The 26,052-nt window shown below is 40.5% G+C and overlaps 2 protein-coding genes, 1 long non-coding RNA gene and 9 other non-coding genes across 13 annotated transcripts in view; 8 read left to right on the top strand and 4 right to left on the bottom strand.

Annotated features, from left to right (window-relative positions):
* Positions 1-26,052, bottom strand: part of si:ch73-110p20.1 — a 592,105-nt gene that overhangs the window by 58,118 nt on the left and 507,935 nt on the right.
* LOC137491103 (uncharacterized) overlaps positions 1-26,052 on the bottom strand; it is a 1,183,352-nt gene that overhangs the window by 1,110,401 nt on the left and 46,899 nt on the right. The gene's annotated exons all lie outside the window — the stretch shown is intronic.
* LOC137489733 (uncharacterized) overlaps positions 1-26,052 on the bottom strand; it is a 281,585-nt gene that overhangs the window by 250,248 nt on the left and 5,285 nt on the right. The gene's annotated exons all lie outside the window — the stretch shown is intronic.
* Positions 6,021-6,092, top strand: trnap-ugg (transfer RNA proline (anticodon UGG)). Its single transcript has one exon. It is a non-coding gene; the product is annotated as a tRNA-Pro (tRNA).
* Positions 7,608-7,679, top strand: trnap-agg (transfer RNA proline (anticodon AGG)). The gene has a single exon. It is a non-coding gene; the product is annotated as a tRNA-Pro (tRNA).
* On the top strand, positions 8,558-8,629 carry trnap-agg (transfer RNA proline (anticodon AGG)). Its single transcript has one exon. It is a non-coding gene; the product is annotated as a tRNA-Pro (tRNA).
* Positions 10,348-10,419, top strand: trnap-cgg (transfer RNA proline (anticodon CGG)). The gene has a single exon. It is a non-coding gene; the product is annotated as a tRNA-Pro (tRNA).
* Positions 10,901-10,972, top strand: trnap-agg (transfer RNA proline (anticodon AGG)). The gene has a single exon. It is a non-coding gene; the product is annotated as a tRNA-Pro (tRNA).
* On the top strand, positions 13,535-13,606 carry trnap-cgg (transfer RNA proline (anticodon CGG)). The gene has a single exon. It is a non-coding gene; the product is annotated as a tRNA-Pro (tRNA).
* trnap-agg (transfer RNA proline (anticodon AGG)) lies at positions 14,088-14,159 on the top strand. The gene has a single exon. It is a non-coding gene; the product is annotated as a tRNA-Pro (tRNA).
* On the top strand, positions 15,039-15,110 carry trnap-agg (transfer RNA proline (anticodon AGG)). The gene has a single exon. It is a non-coding gene; the product is annotated as a tRNA-Pro (tRNA).
* On the bottom strand, positions 18,677-18,750 carry trnat-ugu (transfer RNA threonine (anticodon UGU)). The gene has a single exon. It is a non-coding gene; the product is annotated as a tRNA-Thr (tRNA).

Here is a 26,052-nt window from a genome sequence, read left to right as displayed (position 1 = left end):
TATTTAAATAAAAAGTGCAATAAAACAGAATCAAACAAGGTAATTAAAGAACTATTGTGGTTATAAACTGTATAAACTATAGACATACACATAAATAATAAACAGTTAAATAAAATGTTAACAAAATAAATTATTTTTATAAAATGTGAAATAAAATAGAAACCAACAAGTGAAATAGTATAAATTGAAGAACTATTATAGTTGTAAACTTTATACACTCTGTACACACACACACACACACATTTATAAATAATAAGTTAAATAAAATGTTAACAAAATAAATACACTATTTAAATCTAATGTGCAATAAAATAGAAACCAACAACAAGTGAAATAGAATAAACTGTAGAACTATTATGGTTATAAACTATATAAATACACACACATATATAAATAATAAATAATTTAAATAAAATGTTAACAAAATACACTAGGGGGGGGCGTGGCGATGCAGGCGACCAAATAAGCGGTGTTTGGATTAAGCTCCGGCTAAATAACCAAAATTATCCTGAACTAAGCTTTTAAATAGATATTGTTGTCGATAAATGTTAGTTATAACATTATTTCATATCACTTGAAAACTTTTGGGGATCGTCTTTGGTGAGAATGCCAGCAAAAAGCAAGAAAAAGAACACTGAGAGGAAAGATGGGGCCGCTTCTAACGAGACTGACAAGAATGATGACCAGAATGTATTAGCCTCACAAGCTAGCTGCGATCTCAGCCCTGAAATGAGTACAGTGGTTGAGTCACTGACAGCCAACATCGCAAAGATAATTGACTTTAAGTTAGAGTTGATTCTTGAGAAAATACAAAATGTTTTGAATGAAGTGCAGCGTACCACTAACCGAAGAGGCCGAGCAATGCATCCTAACCCTTGAAAACGCGGCTACAGCTACGGAGATTCGAATTGTGCAGATGGAAAAGACGATCGCTGCTCTCATTTCCTTTATTTCATTTCCTTTATTTAGCCAGGAGATCACATTGAGACAGTACTGTCTCTTCTTCCAGTGAGACCTGGTCAATGGAAAGGTCGGATGATCAGGAAAATAGGGGACGGCGTTGTAATCTGAGAATCATTGGTCTCCCGGAGAAGACAGAGGGGACGTCTGTGATAAATTTCATGGAAAAATGGATTCCCGATATACTTCCTATGGAAACGAAGAATGATCGAGTGAAGTTGGAACGAGCACACAGGATTGGTGCTCCTGGTTCCGAAAGGTATACAAAGATTGTCCGATTCCACAACTTTGCAGATCGACAACGAGTGATGGATGCGGCGAGGCAGCTAAAAGAAGTGCGTTTTGAAGGTAAGAAAATTTACTTCTTTCAAGACTTTTCCGCGGAGACACAAAGAAAACGACGTGGATTTGATGAGGCAAGGAAGAGACTTCTGGAAATGGGATATCGCTACTCTCTGATCTACCCTGCTACCCTGAGAATAACGGCTTATAACTCTGTGAAGGTATTTAACAGTCCAGAGAAAGCAATGACATTTATTGACTCTTTGTGTGCTCTGATGAACGACGAAACAGATACTTGAACTTTAGACTCACTAAAATGATCCACTTCTCTTATAATGTAAATATATTATTGGGACTGGCTGTATTGGATGATTCAAATGCCGGAGCGGAAACAACGCACCTGCATACATAGTCAGGTTTAGGGTCCTTTGAGGCCTTTTCTGATGGTTACCCCCTTTTTGAAATCCTTATTTGGTTTCAAGTTCATACGTTTTGTGTTTTTATGTTTGCTTTTGTTCAAAAGCTTACAGTTTAGTATATAGTTGTTGTTTTTGGATGAAGACCACAGTTTACATTAAGCTTTCTAAGTATTTAAAATGTCAGCATAAAATGACTCAGCAACAATGGATCAGTCGACTTTAAAAATTTGTTCTTGGAATGTACGGGGTATGAGTAATCCAATCAAGAGAAAAAAAGTAATTTCTTTTTTGAAGAGTAAAAAAGTGGACATAGCGCTGCTTCAAGAGACTCATATGAAAGATGCAAAACATCTTAAACTTCAGAGAGACTGGGTGGGGCAAGTATTTTTTTCATCCTTCAAATAGCAGTGGAGTCTGTATTTTAATTAACAAAAAAAATACCTTTTACACTGGATACTTATATTAAGGACAAGAGTGGGAGATATGTTTTGATAAAAGGCTTACTTTTAGATGATTATATTTCACTAATGAATGTGTATATACCCCCAAACCATCCATTAGATTTTATGTCCAAGGCTTTTGTTCAGTTAGCTGAGCTTGCCTGTGCACAGTCCGTAGTAGGAGGGGATTTAAACTGTTTAATGAACCCACTTCTAGATAAAGATCCTGTTGATAACTCCTTTCCAACCAGGCGAGCTAAGCTGATTGATAAAATCTTTGGTGATCTGAGATATGTTGATGTTTGGCGAATGCTTAACCATGGTAGTAAAGGGTTTACTTATTTTTCAGGTGTTCATAAGACTAGCTCAAGGATCGATTATTTCTTCACCCCTAAAGTTTTGTTATCCTCGGTTGTTTCCTGTGAGATTGGCAATAAAACCATCTCGGATCATGCACCTTTATATATGCAACTATTGCATGGCGATAGATTGCCGCATACTGGTAGATGGAGATTTCACCCCTATTTATTGAAAGACCATAATTTTATTTCATACTTCCATATGGAATTTAAACTATTTTACATAATTAATAATACTTCTGAGGTTTCTCCGTCAACATTGTGGGAAACTTATAAAGCTTTTTCCAGGGGCCTTATTATTGCATATCAAAGTAAAAAGAAAAAAGAAAGCCTAGTAAAACAAAGAGCACTTGAATCACAGCTGGATGATGCAGAGAGGGAGTATTTACAAAACCCAGCTAGTATTAACAAAACTTTAGCCGCAAGAGCTGCATTAAATTCCTTTCTTACTCAGAAAGCAAGTCAGAATCTTTGGTTTATTAAACAAAAATTATATGAGTTTGGCAACAAGCCAAGTAAATATCTGGCCTGCCTTGTAAAAAAGAGGGCCGACTCACAGAATATTTAATGTATCAAAGACATGTATCAAAGAATTGACAGTAAAGGTATTAATAATATATTTAGAAAGTTCTATTCTGACTTGTATACCAGTGAAAAAATAGCAAATAGGTCTGAACTAATTAAAATATTTTTTTCAAAAATTAACTTACCAAAAATTAGTGATGTACAAAGAAAACAGCTAAATGCATCAATAGATAAAGAGGAATTAATGAAGGCCTTAAAAATGGTACATTCAGGGAAAGCACCAGGACCTGATGGTTTTAGTGTAGAATTTTATAAAGAATTTCACACTCTGGTAATGGAACCACTGCTTCAGATGTTTAACTTTTGAAACTAAATCTCTGCCTAGATCTCTTAGAGAGGCTAATATTAGCCTAATACTTAAAAAAGGAAAACCAAAAGATGAATGCTCTTCATATAGACCTATCAGCTTTCTCAATAATGAGGTTATTGAGCAATTTAGTGAGGTTTCAAGCTATAAAATATTTTTTTCTAAATCTGAGGCTATGCCCCGGGGGAAACAAAGATCTCAACCGCCCCAAGTTTCTTTTCCTTTTAAAGTAACAAAACAGGGCTTTACCTATCTTGGGATCTTTGTCACTCCAATGTTAAAAAATATGTATAAGACACATTTTGACCCTCTTCTGCGTTGTGTACGTGAAGATTTGGATAGATGGACTTCTCTACCACTGTCTATTTTAGGAAGGATAACCCTGATCAAGATAGTAGTCTTGCCCCGATTTTTATATTTATTCCAAATAATCCCAATTCTTCTAAATTGCACTAGAATTAGGGATGTTAACAGCTGGTTCAGTTCTTTCATTTGGAATAGAAAGAAACCAAGACTAAAATTGACTAAGATGCAACTTCCTGGACATAAAGGAGTCCTTGCAGTTCCAGATATTAGGTTGTATCAGCTGGCCACCCAATTTCGATATGTTTTTGAATGGGTAAGAAATTAACCATATTCTGTCTGGTTAGACATTGAATCAGTCAACTTAAGTGATGGCTCAGCAATTTCATTGGCCAGTCTACCATTTGTTTTAGATGTTCAAAGAATCCCTGGTCTAGGGCAGAATAGGATCGTGAGTAATACATTAAGAGTGTGGAAAAAAAATAAGGAACTGGGAAGGAAAAGGCAAAATTTTGTCCCCTATAACGCCGATACAACGAAATTTAGATTTTCAACCTGGAATTACGGACGAAGGTTTAACATTGTGGAGGCATGCAGGTATAACCACTATAAAAGATTTATTTGAAAAGGAGGTAATATTATCATTTGAACAACTGAAGACAAAATATAAATTACCCCCAAATAATTTTTTTAGATATTTACAAATTAGAAGTTTTGTGCAGAAACATGTTGTCCCTGGATTTTCTTGTTATCCTACCCCAATAGAAAAGGTGCTCCTCGATAATAGATCGAAATCACTAATAAAGCATTGTTATGAAGGTTTGCTGCTAGTGTAACCCCTCCTAGTTCGTATGGTTTTTTATAATGATCACGCGGAAGCAGTTTACCTGAACAAGTTCACTTTATAGTGTTCTCCAAAAGAAAACAGGGCTCCACACAGACAATAAGTGTACCAGGTCTGGTCATCAGAAAAAAAATCACTCTCAACAGCTTTTGATCAACAAGTGAACTGACAAAATGGCCGGCTGACTCCACCCATTATACCCCCTTTCTCACCTGTAGGTGTCTATTTTTCCCCATGATGTATAACACAGTTTAACAGTGAACATAGGATTTTGATTTAATTAGAACAGATATTTTTAACAAAAACAAGCATTTTGACACCATTCATACTCAATTCACAGTTTCATTTTTTCCCCCGTTACACTAGGCGCAAAAGTTAATAATGAGGCAACTCAAGATGTTTGGCAGAAAGATCTAGGATGTTCAATCGATCCAGAAACTTGGATACACATTTGGCAGTTTGCTGACAATATATCAATCTGTAATAGAACTAAAAAAAACAACAGTTTAAAATTTTACATCGTCTCTAAATTACCCCATCACGTAGACATGTTTAATCCAAATTATTCTCCATTCTGTTTAAAATGCAAAGTTGAAGAAGGTGATTTTATACATTGTATTTGGAACTGTACATATATCAAAGGCTATTGGGTACAGATTTGTAGAAGATTAAGTCTTATATTTAATACAAGATGGGACTTTGATTTTCTTAATTTTTTGTTAGGTCTTACTGATAATAATTTAAAGAGTGCAAGAAACAGGAAGTTGTTTAACTTTCTTACCTATGCTGCACGTAAATGTATTTTTCTCAAATGGATATCTGACAAACCCCCAACAGTATCAGAATGGTAATATTTGATCTTATGTCATTGGAATACTTTACTCACTGGTCAAGGGGAAAAAGGGACACTTTTTATCAGATCTGGACTCCGTTCCTTGAATATGTATGTCCTAGGATTTCAGGTACATTTTTGCAAAACCTTAAATCACCATAAACTTTAGTTAATTTATGTACTTTTCTATTTTTATTATTACTCTGTATTTTTATGTCTTCTTTTTGATTTTGATTTTCATTATGTGCTGTGATGCAAATTTCTTGGTTGTAAGCTGTGGTCATTGTTCTGTTCTTTTTTGTTTTGTTAAAATAAAGACTAAAAAAATGTCTTTCGAAAAATTCCAGTTTGTCAGCAGATAGTGTCGCCACATAAAACATTCCTTTGCATAGTGGCTTGCTGGTCTAGGCATATGATTTTCTTTCATGCAATGAGAAATCCCAGATTCAAATTTCGGTTGAGCCCTTACAGTTGTCTGCTGTTTTGTAAGGGCGTTGTGGCTTACACAGAGGCCTTTTTTCTGAGAATGCCAGTTCGTCAGCAGATAGTGTTGCCATATAAAGTTACTGTTTTGCAGTGGCTCGTTGGTCTAGGGGTATAATTCTCGCTTAGGGTGCCCTTGATTCGTTAGAGAAAGTTTTCTGACTATCTGATGCTTCTGACAGCATGTGAAATTATCTCAAATTAGCGGCTCGTTGGTCTAGGGGTATGATTCTCACTTTGGGTGTGAGAGGTCCCGGGTTCAAATCCCGGACGAGCCCTTGCAGGTGTTATGTGTTTTACAGGGCACTATGTCTTTCATTAAAATGTCTTTCGAACAATTCCAGTTTGTCAGCAGATAGTGTCGCCACATAAAACATTCCTTTGCATAGTGGCTTGCTGGTCTAGGAGTATGATTTTCGTTCATGCAATGAAAAATCCCAGATTCAAATTTCGGTTGAGCCCTTACAGTTGTCTGCTGTTTTGTAAGGTCGTTGTGGCTTACACAGAGGCCTTATTTCTGTGAATGCCAGTTTGTCAGCAGATAGTGTTGCCATGTAAAGTGGCTGTTTTGCAGTTGCTCGTTGGTCTACGAGCTTGATTCTCGCATTAGGTGCGAGAGGTCCCGTTTTCAAATCCTATACGAACCATTGCAGAAGTCCCGGGTCCAAATGAAGCAAAAGCCCTGCTTCAATGTTTGTTAGACAAGGATTTCTGACCATCTGTTGCTTCTGATGTCTTGTGAAATATTCAAGCTTTTGTGGCTTGTTGGTCTAGGGGTATGATTCTAACTTAGGGTGCGAGAGGTCCCGGGTTCAAAATCCGGACGAGCCCTTGTAGTTATTCTGTTGTTTTACAGGGCATTATGTCTTTCATAAAAATGTCTTTCGAAGAATTTCAATTTGTCAGCAGATAGTGTCGCCACATTAAAACATTCCTTTGCATAGTGGCTTGCTCGTCTAGGCGTATGATTTTCGTTCATTCAATGAAAATTCCCAGATTCAAATTTCGGTTGAGCCCTTACACAGCCCTTACACTTGTCTGCTGTTTTGTAAGGTGGCTGTGGCTTACACAGAGGCCTTTTTTCTGAGAATGCCAGTTTGTCAGCAGATAGTGTTGCCACATAAAGTTGCTGTTTTGCAGTGGCTCGGTGGTCTAGGGGTATGATTCTCACTTAGGGTGCCCTTGATTCGTTAGAGAAAGATTTCTGACCATCTGACGTCTTGTGAAATTCTCTCAATTTAGTGGCTCATTAGTCTATGGGTATGATTCTCGCTTCGGTTGCGAGAGGACCCGGGTTCAATTCCTGGATTAGCCCTTGCAGGTGTACAGTGTTTTACAGGGCATTATGTCTTTCGGAAAAACGTCTTTCAAAGATATCCAATTTGTCAGCAGATAGTGTCGCCACATAAAATATTTCTTGCATAGTGGCTTGCTGTTTTAGGAGTTTGATTCTCGTTCATGCCATGAGAACTCCTAGGTTCAAATTTCAGTTGAACCCTTACAGTTGTCTTTTGTTTTGTAAGGGCGTTGTGGCTTACACAGGCCTTTTTTCTGAGAATGCCGGTTTGTCAGCAGATAGTGTTGCCATGTAAAGTGGCTGTTTTGCAGTTGCTCATTGGTCTACGGGCATGATTCTCGCTTAAGGTGCGAGAGGTCCCGTTTTCAAATCCTGGACGAACCATTGCAGAAGTCCCGGGTCCAAATGAAGCAAAAGCCCTGCTTCAATGTTTGTTAGATAAGGATTTCTGACCATCTGTTGCTTCTGATGTCTTGTGAAATATTCAAGTTTTTGTGGCTCGTTGGTCTAGGGGTATGATTCTCGCTTAGGGTGCGAGAGGTCCCGGGTTCAAATCCTGGACGAGCCCTTGCAGTTATTCTGTTGTTTTACAGGGCATTATGTCTTTCATAAAAATGTCTTTCGAAGAATTTTAATTTGTCAGCAGATAGTGTCGCCACATAAAACATTCCTTTGCATAGTGGCTTGCTGGTCTAGGCATATGATTTTCGTTCATTCAATGAAAAATCCCAGATTCAAATTTCGGTTGAGCCCTTACAGTTGTCTGCTGTTTTGTAAGGTCGTTGTGGCTCACACAGAATCCTTTTTTCTGAGAATGCCAGTTTCTCAGCAGATAGTGTTGCCATATAAAGTTGCTGTTTTGCAGTGGCTCTGTGGTCTAAGGGTATGATTCTCCCTTAGGGTGCCCTTGATTCGTTAGAGAAAGATTTCTGTCTATCTGACGTCTTGTGAAATTCTCTCAATTTAGTGGCTCATTGGTCTATGGGTATGATTCTCGCTTCGGTTGCGAGAGGACCCGGGTTCAATTCCCAGATTAGCCCTTGCAGGTGTAATGTGTTTTACAGGGCATTATGTCTTTCGTAAAAACGTCTTTCAAAGAATTCCAATTTGTCAGCAGATAGTGTCGCCACATAAAATATTTCTTGCATAGTGGCTTGCTGGTCTAGGAGTATGATTCTCGTTCATGCCATGAGAAATCCTAGGTTCAAATTTCAGTTGAACCCTTACAGTTGTCTTTTGTTTTGTAAGGGCATTGTGGCTTACACAGAGGCCTTTTTCTGAGAATGCCGGTTTGTCAGCAGATAGTGTTGCCATGTAAAGTGGCTGTTTTGCAGTTGCTCGTTGGTCTAGGGGTATGATTCTGGCTTAGGGTGCCCTTGATTCGTCAGAGAAAGTTTTCTGACTATCTGATGCTTCTGACGCCATGTGAAATTATATCACTGTATTGGCTCGTTGGTCTAGGGGTATGGTTCTCGCTTAGGGTGTGAGAGGTCCCGGGTTCAAATCCCGGACGAGCCCTTGCATGTGTTATGTGTTTTACAGGGCACTATGTCTTTCATTAAAATGTCTTTCGAACAATTCCAGTTTGTCAGCAGATAGTGTCGCCACATAAAACATTCCTTTGCATAGTGGCTTGCTGGTCTAGGAGAATGTTTTTCGTTCATGCAATGAAAAATCCCAGATTCAAATTTCGGTTGAGCCCTTACAGTTGTCTGCTGTTTTGTAAGGTCGTTGTGGCTTACACAGAGGCCTTATTTCTGAGAATGCCAGTTTGTCAGCAGATAGTGTTGCCATGTAAAGTTGCTGTTTTGCAGTGGATCTGTGGTCTAAGGGTATGATTCTCCCTTAGGGTGCCCTTGATTCGTTAGAGAAAGATTTCTGTCTATCTGACGTCTTGTGAAATTGTCTCAATTTAGTGGCTCATTGGTCTATGGGTATGATTCTTGCTTCGGTTGCGAAAGGACCCGGGTTCAATTCCTGGATTAGCCCTTGCAGGTGTACTGTGTTTTACAGGGCATTATGTCTTTCGGAAAAACGTCTTTCAAAGATATCCAATTTGTCAGCAGATAGTGTCGCCACATAAAATATTTCTTGCATAGTGGCTTGCTGGTCTAGGAGTATGATTTTCGTTTATGCAATGAAAAATCCCAGATTCAAATTTCGGTTGAGCCCTTACAGTTGTCTGCTGTTTTGTAAGGTCGTTGTGGCTTACACAGAGGCCTTATTTCTGAGAATGCCAGTTTGTCAGCAGATAGTGTTGCCATGTAAAGTTGCTGTTTTGCAGTTGCTCGTTGGTCTACGAGCTTGATTCTCGCATTAGGTGCGAGAGGTCCCGGGTTCAAATCCCGGACGAGCCCTTGCCGTTATTCTGTTGTTTTACAGGGCATTATGTCTTTCATAAAAATGTCTTTCGAAGAATTTCAATTTGTCAGCAGATAGTGTCGCCACATAAAACATTCCTTTGCATAGTGGCTTTCTGGTCTAGGAGTATGATTTTCGTTCATTCAATGAAAAATCCCAGATTCAAATTTCGGTTGAGCCCTTACAGTTGTCTGCTGTTTTGTAAGGTCGTTGTGGCTCACACAGAATCCTTTTTTCTGAGAATGCCAGTTTGTCAGCAGATAGTTTTGCCATATAAAGTTGCTGTTTTGCAGTGGCTCTGTGGTCTAAGGGTATGATTCTCCCTTAGGGTGCCCTTGATTCGTTAGAGAAAGATTTCTGTCTATCTGACGTCTTGTGAAATTCTTTCAATTTAGTGGCTCATTGGTCTATGGGTATGATTCTCGCTTCGGTTGCGAGAGGACCCGGGTTCAATTCCCGGATTAGCCCTTGCAGGTGTAATGTGTTTTACAGGGCATTATGTCTTTCATAAAAACGTCTTTTAAAGAATTCCAATTTGTCAGCAGATAGTGTCGCCACATAAAATATTTCTTGCATAGTGGCTTGCTGGTCTAGGAGTATGATTCTCGTTCATGCCATGAGAAATCCTAGGTTCAAATTTCAGTTGAACCCTTACAGTTGTCTTTTGTTTTGTAAGGGCGTTGTGGCTTACACAGAGGCCTTTTTTCTGAGAATGCCGGTTTGGCAGCAGATAGTGTTGCCATGTAAAGTTACTGTTTTGCAGTGGCTCGTTGGTCTAGGGGTATGATTCTGGCTTAGGGTGCCCTTGATTCGTCAGAGAAAGTTTTCTGACTATCTGATGCTTCTGACGCCATGTGAAATTTTATCACTGTATTGGCTCGTTGGTCTAGGGGTATGATTCTCGCTTCGGGTTTGAGAGGTCCCGGGTTCAAATCCCGGACGAGCCCTTGCAGGTGTTATGTGTTTTACAGGGCACTATGTCTTTCATTAAAATGTCTTTCGAAGAATTCTAGTTTGTCAGCAGATAGTGTCGCCACATAAAACATTCCTTTGCATAGTGGCTTGCTGGTCTAGGAGTATGATTTTCGTTCATGCAATGAAAAATCCCAGATTCAAATTTCGGTTGAGCCCTTACAGTTGTCTGCTGTTTTGTAAGGTCGTTGTGGCTTACACAGAGGCCTTATTTCTGAGAATGCCAGTTTGTCAGCAGATAGTGTTGCCATGTAAAGTTGCTGTTTTGCAATTGCTTGTTGGTCTACGAGCTTGATTCTCGCATTAGGTGCGAGAGGTCCCGTTTTCAAATCCTGGACGAACCATTGCAGAAGTCCCGGGTCCAAATGAAGCAAAAGCCCTGCTTCAATGTTTGTTAGATAAGGATTTCTGACCATCTGTTGCTTCTGATGTCTTGTGAAATATTCAAGCTTTTGTGGCTCGTTGGTCTAGGGGTATGATTCTCGCTTAGGGTGCGAGAGGTCCCGGGTTCAAATCCCGGACGAGCCCTTGCAGTTATTCTGTTGTTTTACAGGGCATTATGTCTTCCATAAAAATGTCTTTCGAAGAATTTCAATTTGTCAGCAGATAGTGTCGCCACATAAAACATTCCTTTGCATAGTGGCTTTCTGGTCTAGGAGTATGATTTTCGTTCATTCAATGAAAAATCCCAGATTCAAATTTCGGTTGAGCCCTTACAGTTGTCTGCTGTTTTGTAAGGTCGTTGTGGCTCACACAGAATCCTTTTTTCTGAGAATGCCAGTTTGTCAGCAGATAGTGTTGCCATATAAAGTTGCTGTTTTGCAGTGGCTCTGTGGTCTAAGGGTATGATTCTCCCTTAGGGTGCCCTTGATTCGTTAGAGAAAGATTTCTGTCTATCTGACGTCTTGTGAAATTCACTCAATTTAGTGGCTCATTGGTCTATGGGTATGATTCTCGCTTCGGTTGCGAGAGGACCCGGGTTCAATTCCCAGATTAGCCCTTGCAGGTGTAATGTGTTTTACAGGGCATTATGTCTTTCGTAAAAACGTCTTTCAAAGAATTCCAATTTGTCAGCAGATAGTGTCGCCACATAAAATATTTCTTGCATAGTGGCTTGCTGGTCTAGGAGTATGATTCTCGTTCATGCCATGAGAAATCCTAGGTTCAAATTTCAGTTGAACCCTTACAGTTGTCTTTTGTTTGGTAAGGGCGTTGTGGCTTACACAGAGGCCTTTTTTCTGAGAATGCCGGTTTGTCAGCAGATAGTGTTGCCATGTACAGTTGCTGTTTTGCAGTTGCTTGTTGGTCTACGGGCATGATTCTCGCTTAAGGTGCGAGAGGTCCCGTTTTCAAATCCTGGACGAACCATTGCAGAGGTCCCGGGTCCAAATGAAGCAAAAGCCCTGCTTCAATGTTTGTTAGATAAGGATTTCTGACCATCTGTTGCTTCTGATGTCTTGTGAAATTTTCACGCTTTTGTGGCTCGTTGGTCTAGGGGTATGATTCTCGCTTAGAGAAATCCTAGGTTCAAATTTCAGTTGAACCCTTACAGTTGTCTTTTGTTTTGTAAGAGCGTTGTGGCTTACAAAGAGGCCTTTTTTCTGAGAATGCCGGTTTGTCAGCAGATAGTGTTGCCATGTAAAGTTACTGTTTTGCAGTGGCTCGTTGGTCTAGGGGTATGATTCTGGCTTGGGGTGCCCTTGATTCGTCAGAGAAAGTTTTCTGACTATCTGATGCTTCTGACGCCATGTGAAATTCTATCACTGTATTGGCTCGTTGGTCTAGGGGTATGATTCTCGCTTCGGGTGTGAGAGGTCCTGGGTTCAAATCCCGGAAGAGCCCTTGCAGGTGTTATGTGTTTTACAGGGCACTATGTCTTTCATTAAAATGTCTTTCGAAGAATTCCAGTTTGTCAGCAGATAGTGTCGCCACATAAAACATTCCTTTGCATAGTGGCTTGCTGGTCTAGGAGTATGATTTTCGTTCATGCAATGAAAAATCCCAGATTCAAATTTCGGTTGAGCCCTTACAGTTGTCTGCTGTTTTGTAAGGTCGTTGTGGCTTACACAGAGGCCTTATTTCTGAGAATGCCAGTTTGTCAGCAGATAGTGTTGCCATGTAAAGTTGCTGTTTTGCAGTTGCTCGTTGGTCTACGAGCTTGATTCTTGCATTAGGTGCGAGAGGTCCCGGGTTTAAATCCCGGACGAGCCCTTGCCGTTATTCTGTTGTTTTACAGGGCATTATGTCTTTCATAAAAATGTCTTTCGAAGAATTTCAATTTGTCAGCAGATAGTGTCGCCACATAAAACATTCCTTTGCATAGTGGCTTTCTGGTCTAGGAGTATGATTTTCGTTCATTCAATGAAAAATCCCAGATTCAAATTTCGGTTGAGCCCTTACAGTTGTCTGCTGTTTTGTAAGGTCGTTGTGGCTCACACAGAATCCTTTTTTCTGAGAATGCCAGTTTGTCAGCAGATAGTTTTGCCATATAAAGTTGCTGTTTTGCAGTGGCTCTGTGGTCTAAGGGTATGATTCTCCCTTAGGGTGCCCTTGATTCGTTAGAGAAAGATTTCTGTCTATCTGACGTCTTGTGAAATTCTTTCAATTTAGTGGCTCATTGGTCTATGGGTATGATTCTCGCTTCGGTTGCGAGAGGGCCCGGGTTCAATTCCCGGATTAGCCCTTGCAGGTGTAATGTGTTTTACAGGGCATTATGTCTTTCATAAAAACGTCTTTTAAAGAATTCCAATTTGTCAGCAGATAGTGTCGCCACATAAAATATTTCTTGCATAGTGGCTTGCTGGTCTAGGAGTATGATTCTCGTTCATGCCATGAGAAATCCTAGGTTCAAATTTCAGTTGAACCCTTACAGTTGTCTTTTGTTTTGTAAGGACGTTGTGGCTTACACAGAGGCCTTTTTTCTGAGAATGCCGGTTTGGCAGCAGATAGTGTTGCCATGTAAAGTTACTGTTTTGCAGTGGCTCGTTGGTCTAGGGGTATGATTCTGGCTTAGGGTGCCCTTGATTCGTCAGAGAAAGTTTTCTGACTATCTGATGCTTCTGACGCCATGTGAAATTTTATCACTGTATTGGCTCGTTGGTCTAGGGGTATGATTCTCGCTTCGGGTGTGGGAGGTCCCGGGTTCAAATCCCGGACGAGCCCTTGCAGGTGTTATGTGTTTTACAGGGCACTATGTCTTTCATTAAAATGTCTTTCGAAGAATTCTAGTTTGTCAGCAGATAGTGTCGCCACATAAAACATTCCTTTGCATAGTGGCTTGCTGGTCTAGGAGTATGATTTTCGTTCATGCAATGAAAAATCCCAGATTCAAATTTCGGTTGAGCCCTTACAGTTGTCTGCTGTTTTGTAAGGTCGTTGTGGCTTACACAGAGGCCTTATTTCTGAGAATGCCAGTTTGTCAGCAGATAGTGTTGCCATGTAAAGTTGCTGTTTTGCAATTGCTTGTTGGTCTACGAGCTTGATTCTCGCATTAGGTGCGAGAGGTCCCGTTTTCAAATCCTGGACGAACCATTGCAGAAGTCCCGGGTCCAAATGAAGCAAAAGCCCTGCTTCAATGTTTGTTAGATAAGGATTTCTGACCATCTGTTGCTTCTGATGTCTTGTGAAATATTCAAGCTTTTGTGGCTCGTTGGTCTAGGGGTATGATTCTCGCTTAGGGTGCGAGAGGTCCCGGGTTCAAATCCCGGACGAGCCCTTGCAGTTATTCTGTTGTTTTACAGGGCATTATGTCTTCCATAAAAATGTCTTTCAAAGAATTTCAATTTGTCAGCAGATAGTGTCGCCACATAAAACATTCCTTTGCATAGTGGCTTGCTGGTCTAGGAGTATGATTTTCGTTCATTCAATGAAAAATCCCAGATTCAAATTTCGGTTGAGCCCTTACAGTTGTCTGCTGTTTTGTAAGGTCGTTGTGGCTCACACAGAATCCTTTTTTCTGAGAATGCCAGTTTGTCAGCAGATAGTGTTGCCATATAAAGTTGCTGTTTTGCAGTGGCTCTGTGGTCTAAGGGTATGATTCTCCCTTAAGGTGCCCTTGATTCGTTAGAGAAAGATTTCTGTCTATCTGACGTCTTGTGAAATTCTCTCAATTTAGTGGCTCATTGGTCTATGGGTATGATTCTCGCTTCGGTTGCGAGAGGACCCGGGTTCAATTCCCGGATTAGCCCTTGCAGGTGTAATGTGGTTTACAGGGCATTATGTCTTTCGTAAAAACACCTTTCAAAGAATTCCAATTTGTCAGCAGATAGTGTCGCCACATAAAATATTTCTTGCATAGTGGCTTGCTGGTCTAGGAGTATGATTCTCGTTCATGCCATGAGAAATCCTAGGTTCAAATTTCAGTTGAACCCTTACAGTTGTCTTTTGTTTTGTAAGGGCGTTGTGGCTTACACAGAGGCCTTTTTTCTGAGAATGCCGGTTTGGCAGCAGATAGTGTTGCCATGTAAAGTGGCTGTTTTGCAGTTGCTCGTTGGTCTACGGGCATGATTCTGGCTTAGGGTGCCCTTGATTCGTCAAAGAAAGTTTTCTGACTATCTGATGCTTCTGACGCCATGTGAAATTTTATCACTGTATTGGCTCGTTGGTCTAGGGGTATGATTCTCGCTTAGGGTGTGAGAGGTCCCGGGTTCAAATCCCGGACGAGCCCTTGCAGGTGTTATGTCTTTTACAGGGCACTATGTCTTTCATTAAAATGTCTTTCGAAGAATTCCAGTTTGTCAGCAGATAGTGTCGCCACATAAAACATTCCTTTGCATAGTGGCTTGCTGGTCTAGGAGTATGATTTTCGTTCATGCAATGAAAAATCCCAGATTCAAATTTCGGTTGAGCGCTTACAGTTGTCTGCTGTTTTGTAAGGTCGTTGTGGCTTACACAGAGGCCTTATTTCTGAGAATGCCAGTTTGTCAGCAGATAGTGTTGCCATGTAAAGTTGCTGTTTTGCAGTTGCTCGTTGGTCTACGAGCTTGATTCTCGCATTAGGTGCGAGAGGTCCCGTTTTCAAATCCTGGACGAACCATTGCAGAAATCCCGGGTCTAAATGAAGCAAAAGCCCTGCTTCAATGTTTGTTAGATAAGGATTTCTGACCATCTGTTGCTTCTGATGTCTTGTGAAATATTCAAGCTTTTGTGGCTCGTTGGTCTAGGGGTATAATTCTCGCTTAGGGTGCGAGAGGTCTAGGGTTCAAATCCTGGGCGAGCCCTTGCAGTTATTCTATTGTTTCGCAGGGCATTATGGCTTTCATAAAAAACGTTTTTCGAAGAATTCCAGTTTGTCAGCAGATAGTGTCGGCACATAAAACATTCCTTTGCATAGTGGCTTGGTTGTCAAGGAGTATGATTCTCGTTCATGCCGTGAGAGATCCCAGATTCAAATTTCGGTTGAGCCCTTACAGTTGTCTGCTGTTTTGTAAGGGCTTTGTGGCTTACACAAAGGCCTTTTTTCTGAGAATGCCGGTTTGTCAGTAGATAGTTTTGCCATGTACAGTGGCTGTTACAGTAGCTAGTTGGTTTGGGGGTATGATTCTCATTTTAAGGTGCGAGAGGTCCGGCTTCAAATCCTGGACAAACCCTTGCAGAAGTCCTAGGTCCAAATGAAGCAAAAGCCCTGCTTTAATGTTTGTTAGATAAGGATTTCTGGCCCATCTGTTGCTTCTAATGTCTTGTGAAATAATCATGCTTTTGTGGCTCGTTGGTCTAGGCGTATGATTCTCGCTTAGGGTGCCCTTGATTAGATAGAGAAAGATTTCTGACTATCTGATGCTTCTGACGCCATGTGAAATCCTCTTAATTTTGTTGCTCGTTGGTCTATGGGTATGATTCTCGCTTCGGTTGCGAGAAGACCCGGGTTCAATTCCTGGATTAGCCCTTGCAAGTGCTCTGAGTTTTACAGGACATTATGTCTTTCATAAAAATGTCTTTCGAAGAATTCCAGTTTGTCAGCAGATAGTGTCGCCACATAAAACATTCCTTTGCATAGTGGCTTGCTGGTCTAGGAGTATGATTTTCGTTCATGCAATGAAAAATCCCAGATTCAAATTTCGGTTGAGCCCTTACAGTTGTCTGCTGTTTTGTAAGGTCGTTGTGGCTTACACAGAAGGCTTTTTTCTGAGAACGCCAGTTTGTCAGCAGATAGTGTTGCCATATAAAGTTGCTGTTTTGCAGTGGCTCGTTGGTCTAGGGGTATGATTCTCACTTAGGGTGCCCTTGATTCGTTAGAGAAAGATTTCTGACTAACTGACGCCTTGTGAAATTCTCCCAATTTAGTGGCTCGTTGGTCTATGGGTATGATTCTCGCTTCGGTTGCGAATGGTCTCAGGTTCAATTTCTGGACGAGCACTTGCAGGTGTCCTGTGTTTTACAGGGCATTATGTCTTTCGTAAAAACGTCTTTCAAAGAATTCCAATTTGTCAGCAGATAGTGTCGCCACATAAATATTTCTTGCATAGTGGCTTGCTGGTCTAGGAGTATGATTCTCGTTCATGCCATGAGAAATCCTAGGTTCAAATTTCAGTTGAACCCTTACAGTTGTCTTTTGTTTTGTAAGGGCGTTGTGGCTTACACAGATGCCTTTTTTCTGTGAATGCCGGTTTGTCAGCAGATAGTGTTGCCATGTAAAGTGGCTGTTTTGCAGTGGCTCGTTGGTCTACGGGCTTGATTCTTGCATAAGGTGCGAGAGGTCCCGTTTTCAAATCCTGGACGAACCATTGCAGAAGTCCCGGGTCCAAATAAAGCAAAAGCCCTGCTTCAATATTTGTTAGATAAGGATTTCTGACCGTCTGTTGCTTCTGAAGTCTTGTGAAATATTCAAGCTTTTGTGGTTTGTTGGTCTAGGGGTATGATTCTCGCTTAGGGTGCCCTTGATTCCCTTTAGAGAAAGATTTCTGACTATCTGATGCTCCTGACTCCATGTGAAATCCTGTCACTTTAGTGGCTCATTGGTCTAGGGGTATGATTCTCGCTTCGGGTGTGAGAGGTCCCAGGTTCAAACACCGGATGAGACCTTGCAGGTGTCCTGCGTTTTACAGCACATTATGTCTTTCATAAAAATGTCTTTTGAAGAATTCCAGTTTTCCAGCATATAGTGTCGCCACAAAACATTACTTTGCATAGTGGCTTGCTTGTCTAGGAGTATGATTCTCGTTCATTCCGTGAGAAATAAAAGGTTAAAATTTCGGTTGAGCCATTCAGCATATAGTGTTGCCCTGTAAAGTTGCTGTCTGAGAGAACTATGCTTTTAAGCCAGGGGTCACCAAACTTGTTCCTGGAGGTCTTAAAATGACAACCAAAGAGGTTGTTTACAGTTTTTTCCAGTTGTTTACACACATTTTCTGAAAGCATGTGTCATACTGTCAGAACTCTACACACAAATCACAAAACACACACACATTGGGCAAAACTCGTCAATTCTTCTGCAAAATGAAACTATAAGTTCAAAACAATGTGATTTCTTCTCAAAAAGGTATTTTGTTTTCAAATGACACACACAAGCTATCACATTAATAGACATTCATAAGATCAGTTGAACACTAATGTGCTTAATGTAAAACACTATGACCACTTCTACTCTATTCATCATAATGACTTTCTGTAAGCCTTCTTCTGTTCAGTGTTACACTTACTACAGACAGTACATAGACCTACAGAAGTGCATTGTAAAATTTTTCGAAAATTGTTTTTATACAAAACAAACAAATACCAAATATATTTTACTGTATTTTCCTCACAAAAACAGCGTACACAGTGTTCATCCCAACCAACTGTGGTCTACATATACCATCAACAGAAGTATTTACTAAATACAGTTACAGTAAAAAAAATAAATAAATAAATAAAAAAACAGCTATACTGCATTCTCTTTTCTGTATTGGTGTGGCCAAGCAGTGGGGGAAAGGTCAACTTGCATGGCAAATCCAGCCACGAAAAGCATGAACTGCTATAGCTTGGAGAAGGGGTATACGTGTGTTTGGATTTCGGTCATACACTTTTCATCTCCAGTCAGGAAAAATATCCTCAATAGGTTTGAGGAATAGAGAATATGGAGGGGGAGATAAACAACTTAAAAACATGGGTGTGCAGTCAACTAGTTGTGAATCAGATGAGCTCTCAAATGTAACTCAATTTGTCGCACTATCCATTATGCCTCAAAGCTATACAGTTTTATAATTCATTTCGTTAAGCTCTATAAAAAAAAAAGCACACGCACCACCTGAACTAAGGCGCTGCTGGGATTTGAGCCCAGGATCTCCTGTTTACAAGACAGACACTTTGACCAGCTAAGCCACAGCGCCACAAAAAATAATTGTAAGAGACATTTGCCCGATAACAAAAATCAAAGAAGAAAAAAATACACAACAAAAACCAGCATGTCAGGATGCAGAAAATGCTGACAAGATGGATGTGGTCTTATAGAGTCTGGATGATCATGTCTCAAACCTGACCGGTAATCTGGCCTCTGTTCAAGATCAAAGCAAAAAATGCATTAATTTATTTTTATTTAATCTATCCTTAATCATGTGTCAAGTGTTTTTTGGAACCTCCAGTTTCATTACATCCAAACCAACTGTCAGCTCGGAAAATGGAAATCATTTCATCTAAGACAATGGATAGTGCATTGGACTTCTTGGCTGTGATCTGAGTCATTTAAAGGTTGAGTTCAAGTCCCACCAGCGTTGCAAGCTTTGCCCTTTTTCTTTACTGACTTAGGAGTGGTGCGTTTCCAACATTTTTGACATCTGTCCATCCTGTTCTGCTTTTTAATTTCATTGCGCAGTGCAGGCTCAGATACTAGGGGTACTCTACAATGAAGCCGATGACATAATTGAGATGTTTTAAATAAGGGAGATTAGAAAACGGTGCAGGGCCAAGTAAGCTTAAGGAATGACTCAAAGGCAACCTGTGGTTTTGGGCAAAAGTGTCTACCACCTATTGTTGAGATCAAGCCTTTTGGATTTGTCGTACAAGAGCCTCTTTATGCATGACTTCTTAGCTCCCGTTTGTTGGTGGGGACAGGAAAATCAAGTATGGCAGCAACTTTTCCTTCAACTGGCTTTACTTGTCCTTGGCCCACCTGTTTTCCAAGGTAAGTAACTACAGCCTTTGCAAACTCACATTTTCACAAGTTTAAATTCAATGAAGCATCAGACAACTTTGTAAAAACTTGGTCAAGGGTGTTTAGATGATCTTCCCACTCGTCTGAATAGACCACCACATCATCTACGTAAACTTCACAGTTGGCAACTTCTGACAATACACGCTGCATTAAACGCTGGAAGGTTGCAGGTGCGTTACGCATTCCAAAGGCCATCACAGAATACTGGAGGAAATTGTCAGGGGTGACAAAAGCAGATATCTCTGAAGCTCGAGGTGTCAACGGCACCTGCCAATAACCTTTTAACAAGTCAAGCTTGGTGACATAGCAAGCAGAGCCAACCCGGTCCTCCATCAGAGGTAGCGGGAAGGAATCTGGTTTGGTGATATTATTTACCTTCCGGTAGTCAGTGCAAAAGCGGAAAGATAAATCAGCCTTGGGGACAAGTAAACATGGAGAGCTCCAAGAGCTCTGGCTGGGAGTTGCAAAACCATGCTGTAACAAGTAGTCAACTTCCCTCCTCATCACATCTCGTTTGAAAGGATTGACACGATAGGGATTTTGCTTGATGGGTAGAAATTCACCTACATCAATGTCATGCATGAGTATGGTGGTTTGACTTGGAACATCAGAGAACAGATTGGGATACTTGTTTATGAGCTCCACTATACTTGAACGCTGGTGCTGGGGCAAGTAATCAAGTTGGTAGTCCAAGTTAGCCAGTATAGCAGAATTATTCAATCGCATAGCTGACATTCGGTCCTCATTCACAATCAGATCATCCTCTGGGGAAAGGTATGCTGCAGTCAACACTGTAGGAACTTTAGTTAAGGTGCCAGGGTTAAGTGGTTCTTGTGCAGTGTCACTTACGATGTAGGATTTCAACATATTTATGTGACACACTCTAGTTTTCTTTCTACGGTCTGGTGTAGAGATGATATAATTGGTTTCACTCAGCTTCTTTTCGACAGTATATGGTCCAGTAAACTTCGCCTGCAGGGCTGTACCAGGTATTGGAAGCAAAACTAAAACCAAGTCTCCAGGCAGGAAGTTACGTTTCACACTCTTCTTATCATATCGACATTTCATCTTGGATTATGAATTCATCAAGTGAGTCTTGGCCACATCACAAGCCTTGTGTAGTCGTTCACGAAAGGTGCTAACATAGTCTAAGATGTTAATAGACTCTGGGCTTTTCGACAAAAACTGCTCACTTAACAGCTTCAGAGGCCCACGGATGGTGTGTCCAAAAACAAAGGTCTGCAGGGCTGAATCCTAAGGATTCCTGTACAGTTTCTCTAACTGCGAACAGCAACAAGGGCAAACCTTCATCCCAATCCCTTCCGGTACTCGTACAATATGCACGCAACATTGACTTTAAGGTTCGATGAAAACGTTCCAACGCTCCCTGTGACTCTGGGTGGTATGCACTGGACAGCTGATTGGTAACTCCCAATTCTTTACAAATTTGAGTAAATAATTTAGAAGTGAAATTAGTACCTCGATCAGTTTGGATGACTTTTGGCAATCCAAATGTTGAGCAGAACTTAACAACCTCCTTCACTATTGCCTTGGCTTTAAGAGATCTCAGTGGTATAGCCTCTGGGAATCGAGTGGCTGTGCACATCAGGGTCAGAATGTATTGATGTCCAGACTTCGACTTTGGTAGGGGGCCAACACAATCCAGAATCAGTCGTTCAAATGGTTCCCCCATGGCTGGAATTGGATGAAGCGGAGCAGATGGGATGGTTTGGTTAGGTTTTCCTGCAATTTGACACACATGACACTGTTTACAGAACTTTGACACACTTGATTTAAGTCCTGGCCAAAAGAAATATCGAGAAATGCGTTTGAACGTCTTGTTAACACCAAGATGTCCAGAAAGAGGATGCTCGTGGGCAAGCTGCAACACAAAAGATCGGTAAGTAGAGGGCAGAACAACCTGATAGATTGCTAAAGCATCATCCACATCACGATCCTTCCAGCGACGCATTAAAACATCATCTTCCCACATGAAAAAGATACGTGCATCACACTGCTCGCCTGGTTCGATGGCAGCTTCCACACAGGACTTAAGAGATGGATCCGACCTCTGAGATGCAGTCAAGTGTTCTTTATCCATTTTTAATGTCTCCACCTTAGAATCAGAGTTCAGCAAATCATTAGACACAGACTCAGGTTTAATCAATGAACATTCCAGAGATTCAACTGTGGGATTGAGGAATGAGTCAGCCAAGTCTATGACTTCCTTCCATTTTTGGCTCTGTGCTAGAGTCACTACACAAGCAGGAAATGCAGAAGGGTACTGGATAGCAACATCAGATTCAAGTGACACATCTGGTTTATCCACAACAATTGGACAAGGGAAAACTTTACCACCCGTCAAGTCATTCCCCAGGATAAGGCTTACTCCTTCCACGGGCAGTTCAGCTCGTACTCCGAGAGGAATGGTGCCTGTAACCAAATCAGACATTAGATGAACTGTATGCAATGGAACTTTTACACATCCCAATTCGATACCTCTGACTAACACATCAGTTCCGGCATACGTTTCTGGTGAAAATGGCAAAGCATCAGCTAGAATAAATGATTGCGAGGCTCCAGTATCTCTCAGAATTAAGATGGATTTGCCAATAGATTCTTTGCTAAGGGAAACAGTGCCATTGAAAAGGAAAGGTTCATAACCTGTATTTAGGATGGAACTGGTATCAGGAACTGATACTGATTGAGCAAAAGCCACACCCTTAGATTTTGCAGTAGCGAAATCAGATGATTTGAATCAAGACAGTAGAAACAAACACGCTTGTTACCAGAACGCTTCACTTCTGCTTTACGGCCTCTCTCTGGTATATCTCTTACATTGTTAGAGACCTCTTTCCCTGATTCAGGATCAAAGAACTGCCGCCTAGACTGACGTGAAGATGAAAAAACAGTCTTATGGGTCAAACCAAATTCATCAGCTACCACAGCTGCTTCAGAGAGTGTACTCATTTTCTGCTCATTCAGATGAACCACAAGTGATTCAGTTGCACTATTTTTAAATTCCTCCAATAAAAAGAGCTCTTGCAATTCCTCAAGGTTTGTAACCTTACTAGAAAGACACCATTTTCCAAAAAGAGCCTTCTTTTCTCGTGCAAACTCTACATATGTCTGTCTGGCTGATTTCATTAATGTTCGAAAGCGTTGCCTATATGCTTCTGGCACCAATTCATAAGCTCTCAACACAGCTGCTTTTACAATCTCATAATCAAGAGACTGTTCAATAGAAAGTGACGAACATACTTCTTGTGCTTTACCTACTAAATTGCATTGCAAAAGCAACCCCCACATATCCTTTGGCCATCCCAGCTTTGTAGCAATACGTTCAAAGGCAGTAAAATAAGAGTCTGCCTCTGTTTCTCTAAAAGGTGGAACAAGCTTAACATACTTCACAACATCAAAATTGGCTTGGGTATCATTACCTGAATCAAAATTAACAGTGCTAGACTGCAACTGTGAACTACTCAGCATTGGTGTAGAGGGAGCTCTAGTACGGTGGCGAGGAATAGGCTTAATGCGTAAAGCTTCTAACTCAAGCGTTTTCAACTTAATGTCTCGGTCAGCTTCAACTTCAATTGTATGCAGATGCACTAACTGGAGCTCACGTTCTTGTTTTTTTAACTCCAACTCAAGCTCTTTCAATTTAACAGCAAATCAGTAACAGATCTTTTTTCCTGCATCGATTAAAAACATCTGTAGATGGAGCAAGTGTAAATTCGGTCAAATCAAATTCCATTGCGTGTCCACACACACAAACACTCTTCCACACCAAAAAAAAAAGCAGCCAAAGCGTTCTACTCAACACCGTATGCAAGATACAAGAATACAAATAGGTGTGATAATGGAAGATTAACCAATCCAGATAAACTACTGCAACAACCAAAAATTGGTCCAAAAAAATTTTTTTAGTGAACAAGCCCCCAATAATATGTTACGTCTTACACAAGTCTAGGGGAAAATACAATGAACGCAACAATATTAATTTAAAGAGCACCAAACTGGGACCAGTCACAACACAACAACAAAGAGTAAAGTTCTAAAAAGTTTATTTACAAAACCAAACACACAATGTGTTAAGGAAGCTCTAGCTTCAGGAGTGGACTAAAGCCAAAATAACAAACAAAACAGGGTTCTGTCAGGGAGTAAAGCCTCTAAATAAACTACTAGAAAACAATGATGAAAATCAACAACAAAACTACACTGACTCCCTGACTGACCTCAAAACAGGAGAAAAAGTCCAACAAAAAGGAATGGCCGTCCACCTCCTTACTGCTTCCTGGGGGAAAAAGCAAAAGAAAGAAATCAAAGTTTAAACTGTGGTACTGCTCTTAGCCACAACACAGAACAAGTACCAATCATACACAAATTGCATCTCAAATCACAACAGTTCAACAGTTGTCAACAGCTATAATTCAACTGAAACCCAGCTAGTGCTCTGGAGAAAGGTTCCTCTCTAGCTCCTTTCTCAGCATCCAAGTGTTTGGCCTGTGTTTTTATCCCCTCTCACGTCTCCATAGTAAGTGAACACAGCTGTGGGAAGTAATCAGCAACCTGCTTGAAACTCAGGAGGGGAGGAGTCAAGGCAACAAAAGAAGAACAGGGAAAAAGACATTTGACACAATATAAACAAAAATAACTTAAAACTACGTCTCTCAACGTAACAATTGGTTTATTCTTCTTCGATTTGTGTTATCGGGCAAATGTCTCCAAAGGTCATTTATTGTGGTGCTGTGGCTTAGCTGGTCGAAGCGCTTCTCTTGTAAACAGAAGATCCTGGGCTCAAATCCTATCAGCGCCTTAGTCCAGGTGGTGAATGTGCTTGTTTTACAGAGCTTACCTGAATGCATAATAAAATTGTATAGCTTTGAGGCCTAATTAATAGTGCGACAAATAGAGTTAAACAACCTCTTTTATTGCCATTTTAGACTTGCTGTCTTTTTTTAGTCTCTGTGTGCAAAAACGTCTTGCCTTCTTTTAACTTCTTTTGACTTAGTTGGTCAAAGTACCTGTTTACTTTACAGCTGCCAGGGTTGCTTCTTCTTAAGAAATATGAGTGTTTACGCAGCAAGATGTTTAGCAGTCGGTTTTTTAACAAAACTCAAATCCTTAAGAACGCTGCTCGTTTAAGAGGACTTTGGACGATGGCTTTATATAGCATAGTGTGGTAATGCCTAACCAATTGGACTTTAATATTTCAAGTCCAGACATTCACACATGCAGCGCTACCGTTGTTACTTTTTTTCTTTTTTCGATTAAACAATTAGCCCCTGTCAAGGTTGTTTGGTGCTGTGGCTTAGTTGGTCAAAGCGCCTGTCTGGTAAACAGGAGATCCTAGGTTTGAATTCCAGCAGTTCCTTGTCCGCAGTTGGCTGTTTTTTCATAGGCCAGAGAGTACCAAAAAGTGCTTTCTCTGCAACAGTGCTAGAGGCAGCAGAGTACTGAGGCTCTCTGACGCAATGGATATTGCATTGGACTTCTAGGCTGTGAGCTGAGCCATTCAAGGGTTGTGGGTTTGAGTCCCACCAGAGTTGCAAGCTGTGCTCTTTTTCTTGACTGACTTAAGGTGTGATGCTTTTCCAACATTTTAGGCATCTGTTGTCATGTCTGATTGGTCTGATGACATTAATCATATGAGACACAAAAAATCACTGATGTATTCTGATATTCCTATGCGTAAAAGCACAACTCTTAATGATGAAGCGAAACGTAAGAGGAAGGAGAGGCGTCACCGGCAGAGGGCGCGTCGAGCCAACAAACCAGCTGGACGAACTCTCCGTGAACCCATTGCTACTTCTGATGACCCTCTTGCTCGTAGTCAAACTCTAAAGGAACTCCCTACTCGTACTTTTGCAGAACTTTCTACCGAGTTCGCACACCTGAATCTAAGTGCATAACTTTATAGCACATTATAAATCAAGGCTGATATTAAATTGCCTAAATGTTGATTTATATGATACAATGTACTCTTGAAGACTATATATCTGTCTTCTTACTGTTCAACTGATTTAGCATGCTCCTTGAATGTATGATTTAAGTAGTTTGTGCACCTATGTTTAGGGTTGATTTATAAACACAGTCACTGCGACACTGGGTATAAAAGCTGACATGTACTCATCAGCTTTGCGCTTTTCCGACTTCTGTATACTGGGGTTGGTTGCCCTTTATCCTCAACGGAGGATAAAGTAAGGATTTTGTTTCTGTTATTGGTCTTTTGTTTATTCTACTTTTTCCCTAGATTTAATTTTATTAATAAAAGTATATTTTATTTCTTATCTTCACTGGAGTGGACATTGAATTCATTCTCCAGAACCCATCAAAGTTACCCTGTGTGGTAAAGTATGAATCTAATTTGTTCTTTTGCAAAATACATTCTAAAGACGATCTTTTAACTGAACTCTAGCTAACAAATATAGCAAAGGGAGGATCCTTATTTTATCTTCGTTTAATTAGGGTGATTAAATAA

Source organism: Danio rerio, chromosome 4 (assembly GCF_049306965.1).
Source record: "Danio rerio strain Tuebingen ecotype United States chromosome 4, GRCz12tu, whole genome shotgun sequence".
Classification (NCBI taxonomy): domain Eukaryota; kingdom Metazoa; phylum Chordata; class Actinopteri; order Cypriniformes; family Danionidae; genus Danio; species Danio rerio.
The sequence above is the reverse complement of the archived record's forward strand: the minus strand, read 5'-3'. Positions and strand labels throughout refer to the sequence as shown.